Source organism: Saccostrea cucullata, unplaced genomic scaffold (genome assembly GCF_032062105.1).
Source record: "Saccostrea cucullata isolate Sc308-1 unplaced genomic scaffold, CSIRO_AGI_Scuc_v1 ctg636, whole genome shotgun sequence".
NCBI classification, from domain to species: Eukaryota; Metazoa; Mollusca; class Bivalvia; order Ostreida; family Ostreidae; genus Saccostrea; species Saccostrea cuccullata.
In genome coordinates this window covers 989-8,730 of record NW_026931726.1, presented here as the reverse complement: position 1 = coordinate 8,730, position 7,742 = coordinate 989, and the positions used below count along the sequence as shown (strand labels likewise).

The 7,742-nt window shown below is 31.8% G+C and overlaps 1 long non-coding RNA gene across 1 annotated transcript; it reads right to left on the bottom strand.

The window, feature by feature from the left end:
• Positions 1–4,354: 4,354 nt before the first annotated feature.
• Positions 4,355–7,253, bottom strand: LOC134233362 (uncharacterized). The gene is made up of 5 exons (XR_009984979.1): positions 7,110–7,253; positions 5,507–5,540; positions 4,849–4,949; positions 4,577–4,646; positions 4,355–4,484 (listed from the first exon to the last, which is right to left on the bottom strand). It is a non-coding gene; the product is annotated as an uncharacterized LOC134233362 (long non-coding RNA).
• Between the last annotated feature and the right edge of the window lie 489 nt (positions 7,254–7,742).

Sequence of the window (7,742 nt, the reverse complement as noted above, 5' to 3'; positions counted from 1 at the left end):
ATAGTCGATACCATGACCTTGACAGCAAATACAATTTATCAGTAAGTCAGATGCTGACTGACGTTTTTCATACTTATCATTATTATTATGTACATGTACACACTGAATTGACGAAGGATTTTTCCGTTATTTCCCGATCATCACAAGTAGCACACAGCGGATGTGACCTGTCAGCAGAGGATGCTCACTCCTACATGGCACCTCATCCCAACTCTGATATATTTGAGGTCCGTGTTTGCTTTGCTTCTATGTTGTATTGTTTTATGGACTTTGATCTTAAAAACTGTTCGTTATCTATTTATGTTTGCTGAGTTAAAAAATATAAGCAATGAGTCATTATTTATTGAAAGATATTGTCTCATAACTGCAACGGTGTGTGCAAACAAATTTTCAAAACGCGTTAAGGCACATTATTCAATTTGATTTCACACACCGTTGCAGTTATGAGGTTATATCTTTCAAAAAATTATAATACATTGCTTATTTATGAAAAGTAAAAAAAAAAAAAAAAAAAAAAAAAAAAAAAAACACATTAGCGTCTGCGCGATTTTTCTGCTGGCTTTTTTTATTACATTTTACGAGGGGCGTACAATATTTTTTGTCTCTTATGGTTTTCAATATAAATTAGATCACTCGATTCGGGATCTGGTCATCCATGAATGAATATATCTTTTATTGACATTATGCCAAAATTTGGAACAAGTCCATGCACTCTGAAACACACACTTACATTTGCAACTGACCAACCCGAATACACTGGAACATCAATTACATGTATTTGTAAAACACGAAGTCTGGAGTCACTTGAAATTAGAAAGTTAATTCTTGCCCGTTATGTCATTGGTATAGAACAGAATGAAATATATGAAGAAACTGTTTGGTTATACAGTGGGTCCGTTAAGAATGGTAAAACTCATTTCATTCAAGAAGACCACCAAGAGCAGTCACCAAATATAAATAATATTTCCAAAATTCGTGATAGTCTTACGACAAATGCACGACTTACCGTCAAAGAAATAGCAAGACGTGTAGGAATTTAAACGGGCAGTGTTTTTACTATTTTATAACCTAAACAAGCTAATTCAGAGAATTTGTGTCCCCCGCTTAGGGAAAAAGTAAACCATGCGCAGTTCGGGGGGAAGGGGGGGGGGGCGGGTCCCCTTGGTTAAATTTGTAGAATTATTAAATGTATACATGTATACTGAAGCAAATAAAATATGCCAATATGGATATAAAGATTTGATTGCTTATTCTTTATTATGTGTATAGAAGATTCTTTTTATATGGAATATTTATTACACTGTAATGATGATTTTATGAGTTTGTACAAGCCAAACGTCATAAAATTTTCATTTCACATGCTGAATACTTCAATTTAGTTTAAAAAAAAGGATTTCGAAAAAAAAAAATAAATTGGATCGTCCGGCATGCGAACCCGGGCCCTCTCACATGTGAAGCAAGAGACATACCACTAGACCAGGGAACTGTTTTACACTGGAACAAATTATATGCAAAGATGAAGTCACATACATATATTCACGTTCGATATTGTCAAAATTTTACACAATGAATGGTGTCTAATTTAATCTTTATTAAACGGTTCTAATAGATGTAATAAGAATATAAAGTCCGCCGAGAACCTGTTTTATACGTAATAACTCTCCTAATGCCCCAGTGCTAAAAATAGTGACATGTAATACAATAAATACTAATAAAACAAACGGGGCGGGACACTTTGAGAGGGGTAAGAGAGGTCCTAGGGAGTTTTGGTATAAGATTACATTGCAAAAGCTCAAAATCTTCTTGAAATATCGCCCGGAAAGGATAGTGTTTCATACAGACAGAATGTATACATTTACGACCTTGAACTTTGACCTTTTGACCTCAAAATCAATAGGGGTCTTCCTTAAGCCACAGGGAGTTGTTATTTAAAATTTCATTGCAAAAGCTGAAAGGGTTCTCGAGATATCGCGCGGAAACGAAAGTGTTATAAGAGACAGAATTCGCAAATTTATGACGTTGACCTTTGGCCTTTTGACCTCAAAATCACTAGGCTTCTTTTTTAGTCCATAGGGAGTTGCTATGCAAAAATTCATTGCAAAAACTCAAAGGGTTCTTGAGATATTGTGTGGAAATGAAAGCGTTACAGACGGACAGACCCAAATTAAAATCCCCCACTTTTCAAGCGGGGGACAATTAAAGTTATGTAACATTTGTGCAAGGTGGATTCCACATATTTTTACCAAAGATCAGAGGAGGGATCGTTTATAAAAGTGCCAAAAATTTTTTAAAATGTTTGAAAATATGGACTCTAGGAAGCAATGCCAGAGATGAGGAAACATGAATCCATTTTTTAATCCAGCCAGAAAGAAAAGTAAAAAATCAAGTTTGGATTGGAAAGAATATGAAGAGTCCAACAATTGCAAAAAGAACTTGAAAACTTCTAAGAAAGCTCTATACGCAATATTTTTCAACTTAAATGGCTTGGTAGTCCAATATGTAGTCCCACAGGGCAGAAATGTCACTGGAAATACGTATTCTTCAAGTATACTTCCGAGACTTAATAATTTATACAAAAAAGACGACCTAATACCAGTTTGAGAGGCATTAAACTTCTGCATGACAATGCTACTGCTTATAAAACAAAGGTTACTCGAGACTATTTACAGCTACACAAAGTTATAGAACTTCCACACCCTGCATATTCACCTGGTCCTTCTCCTTGTGACCTTTTCTTGTTTCCAAAACTAAAAGAAGCTCTCTCTCTCTCTCTCTCTCTCTGGAAGGCGTTTTTAATCATGGTCAGCGCTGGGATCAGCTGTGTTTCAGAATTTAAGGGGTATACCAAAGAAAACTTGCAAAAAGTATTTTTGACTGGATTAAACGACTTCATCTCTGTATTAAATATAAGGAAGGTTTCTTTGAGGGAATGCAATAAATACTTTAAATTTCTATTTTGTTTTTGTTGCTGTGATATGGTTATGAATTTCAAAAATCTCGTATACAGTAGACATTTCTTAAAATGTGTGTCGTACTTATATGACCTTGTTACATGTAGCAAATCTAAAATATCACTGGTTCGTATTTTGACTAATGTTGTTTCATACTGAATATTAAGCCTTTGTATACTATATTTAATTCAAAGGATCCGTGTTATGTCCTCTTCACAGATTTGAATTGTTTATAGATCTTTTGACATCGATCATTGTTTTACAACAAGAGCATAGTAACCATTCTGAAATAGACTTAAATAAATCCTCCAAATAGTTTTAATTCACCACAATTTTGACCCCACGTCAACTAGGTATGACAATGCGTTTCGAATAAGAGAGGGGCAAAACCTACAAAATGGAAAATTCAGTGAGTGGAGCAAGATTTTGAATTTATTTCAGCCAGGTAGAATTTTTTTTTTATTTTCATTCGTTTGCTAGAAAATAAAATAATTTTGTCCAACTCATACATGTATTATAAAATCCATTTTGCTATCAAACCACAAAAAACCTGAATATTATCTACTATCTATATCATTACGTATGTATAAGATATTAATTAAAAGTTATTGTATTGAATATACTTTTTGTTTCAGATTATATTTGAATTTTCAATCACGAAACGTCTAAACAATAAAACAAATATTAGATTTTTAAAAATGTGATATTCCATTCATGAGAAAACGAACTTCATTATTGGGAGCTTTCACGCCCTGTAATAGCGTTTAAAAGTATTTAATCATAAAAAGAATCGTAGAATGCTTGTTTAGACCTTTTATAAATTCATTCATTAAAAAATCGTATTTCTTGTCAAATAATGCCCCACAAGGCGAAACTGATTAATTTATTAAATTTCTTTAAAAAACATAATCATTTTATCAGAGAAAAATTATTTAAGTGAATGGGGTTGGGTTGATGTTGAGGTGGGTGGGAGGGTGTGAATCTTACATACTTTACTTGCGACATTTCATTGATATACTTATTACAACAGTTTGTATTTAAAATATGAAGGTTGTTCTAAGAAAGAAGTATTTTTTTTTACTAGTTAATAAGATTGTTTCAAAAACGTCATGAAAAAATATTTCAATGTAAGAACAATATACTTTATTAGTTCATAGGCCCTGTATGATATTGCGTACAAGTGATGAAAAATCAAAATTGTATTTTCTTTATATATCTTCACTTTTTGTTACATTTGTTTTCATTTTGGATAAGTTTTATGATTAAGTGTTTTACATGTATGTTAACATTGATGTTCATTATTTAAGTTTAGAAAGCGCATTGTGTGAGTTTGTGTAATTGTTGGAGTGAGAGGGTGAAATTGTTTGGTATATGTTTATATACATATAGAGATATGAAAAAAGCTTCAAAATAAAGCATTGAAAACGTCATTATAGTATTAAATATTATTTGTACTCTGGGGCAAATTGGTTGTCGTACATGATTTCATCATCTTGAAACTCATTCACTGAGAATCCTCCATAGCTGTACATGCTGAAATAGACAATATGTGTATGGATCACGTCTAATATTTTATGAACTGTATTTGATTTTTTTCTCTTTGAATTCTACCTTTTCAGCTTTACCTTGCACATTGTCTACGTTCTAGTTCAATTTGCTTTTCACGATCTGTTAATCTTTGGGCTTCTGTAGAAGCTACCAAGATAAAAAAAAATTATAGTTACAGGACATCAATAAAACTAATATTTGTCTTCCACTAAAATCTTTATATTGTAAAGAATTTGTCTTCCACTAAAATTTTAATATTGTTAAGAACTGTAAAAGTATGGACAAAATAAAAACTAAGAACTCAATTGTATTACAAGTAGGTGTACATGTGTATGTATAAATATATAACCTTTTCCGTTATTGTTATTGCCAAACGAAAACGGTCTCGCGTAAATTCGTTCATCGGAAGATGGGACCGTCGTCAAATTCTCTGCTTCTCCTTGTTGGTTACTTAAAAAGAATACGTAAGTTTATTATCTAAAACAAGCTTATCCTGTTTTAACCTTTCCTAGAATGCTTTCAACATAACCTTTCACAGAAGTATAATTTTGCAAGTTCTGATTATTATAATCAGTCAGTTTAAAAATAAGGGAAATAGTTGATTTGACTTTATATGAATAGCTTGCATTGTTCAATCACGGCATCAAAGATAATATATTGTGATAATGACTTCATTCTTGCATCATTTCAAATAATGCAATGCTTTCATTTACGAACTAGCATCACCAGAGGTGAAGAATTGTTTTAAGCTAAAGGGATAAATTATATGCACATACAGATTTCTTAATACATCTATTAAATATTTGCTTTTGTTAACGGCATATCAAAAAATCAAAATATTCCAAATACAGTAGTATAAAAAATACCCAGTTGTTTTCCCAAAATACAGGAGTATAAAAAATACCCAGTTGTTTTCCTAATCTGTATTTATAAAATCTAAATTTTCAAAATTTTTCAATATTCATTATAGCTAAATCAATGTCCCCCAACGCTTTCCATCTACTCACTGATTTCCGTTTAGTGTAATGTGTTTTTGCCTCTCTGAAAAAACAAAGATAGAATTAATAATATTAAAGTATAAAAAAAATTATGTTGATATTAATAAGCTGCCATTGACAAGTGTTGCTTTCAAGAAAACCCTTAACAGCAAACCTGAATATAACATACTGAAAGTTTATTTTAATCTATTAACTACATTAACCTCTCAAATTGCAATTAAAATGCATTTTAACAAAAATCAAAAATTGTTTGGTCTCGTTCGTCAACCAAGTTAAAAGTCAAAGCATCGGTTTTTAATCGACTTGACGGAAAAGCCCGTGTTTTGTTCTCTACCTGAGGCTCACGGAAATAACATGTGATTTTCCGGTTGTTCAATTGAAACAAAAACTGGAATCTATACACCGACTTTTGATTGTGAACTCTAAAACCCTGCATCTCTTTACCTTTTCCAGAATTAAAAAAAATGACTAAGAATTTCTTATGCTATTCGCTCTCCAACTTATTAAGTATATCTTTTTTCAGTAACTTAAAGGTATATACACGTATCTGATCTCGTTTGGATGTAACTGGTAGTTTACATTGTCATTATTGATATAGATGGCTACCTTCCTTGGACATTAAGATCTGGTGTTGTCATCCGTGAGATATAACCCTTTTGTTAAATGGGGGATAGCAAACTTGTAAATATGGTAGAAAACTAAATTCTACACCATTATTTCGTAATGCTCATTTTTAAGTTTTCCCCATTTCATGTGTCCAATTTACAATCATTTCATTTGTACTTTAGATTCCCCAAAAAGCTCCTGGTAGCATGATGTTCCTGGGCGATCTAGGCTTTATCTCATAATATTTACATTTGCAAATGTTTTCCTTTATATAACACTACTAAAGGCAAGCGTTTTTATAACTGTGTAAATACAGGTATGGGGTCAAGAGGTCATAGATGTGCGTTTTGGATAAACGTTCGACGTAATTTCTCTGTGACGTCATAAAGGGTCGACGCGCGTTTAGTGGATTACATACATGCCGTTGGGTTTGAAAAGATAACTCATTTCACACGTTAAAAGTAACAATCAGGCAAATATAAAGTATGAATAAGTCACAAATGTAAATATAAGTAATAAGGTATCATTTTTTGAGTTTTATTGAGATGTAAAACGGGTTGGCACATGATCAAATCTTCCATAAAGCCCTTCGGGCTTTATGGGATTTGATCACGTGACCAACCCGTTTTACATCTCAATAAAACTCAAAAAATGATACCTTATTTCTTAAATACCATAATCTTACTCATTTATTTGTTTATTTGTTTGTCTCGTAGAATGCATTTTAATTATTCCTTTCTTTGACTCTGATTTTCAATTTGATAATGCAGAGAGAGAGAGAGAGAGAGAGAGAGAGAGAGAGAGAGAGAGAGAGAGAGAGAGAGAGAGAGAGAAAAAAAGGCTATTTATGCTCACGTGATAAGCAGTATACTAAATCACCACCATTGATGGAATAGCTATCACACTGAACAGCAAACAATCTTATTTTTATGAATAATTTTAGTAATCATGTTTTCATAAACTTATTTGTAGAATTAAAATAGTTATAAATGTATACTACACTTACTTTTTCTTCTAATATCCCATATTATAACCGCCACTATGACAACTAAGATCAATGTAAGAACCCCTCCTCCAACTCCAGCCAAAAGAATTGTGTTCTCCCTCAGAAAATTAACTGTTGAAACAAAAGAAATATGTTAAATCTCATGAAATAAATTATATACTCGTTTAAAAGAAAATAAAATATACATGTAATGATTGTGAAAATAATAAAAACAAATGTTAAATTGATGATGGTCTTCTTAAGGTAAGTCACTCCTGAAATTTCTTATATCAAGGATTTTTTGAGAAGTATATTTTGGATAAGTACTCATAAAGTGTAACTCAAAATCGCAATGAAAATAGGGGGTCATTGTGCATCCTACTGATCTACGGTACACTTAAGTTGACCTTTTTGCACTTAAATTTCATCTCTTTGGTTAATTACTTTAACCCTTATTATATTTGATTAGATGTAAGCATGGCAATAAATATAATCTTATTTTACGTAAAATAGTTTGAATAATATTTATCATTAAACAAATCTTGCAAATTAATGCGCGTAAATTATTGAGTGACCTTTTTGCACTAAAAAATAACATATCTGGGGTATTGAAAAATTTAATAGGCAATAAAAATTTTTTTTATATCAAACTTT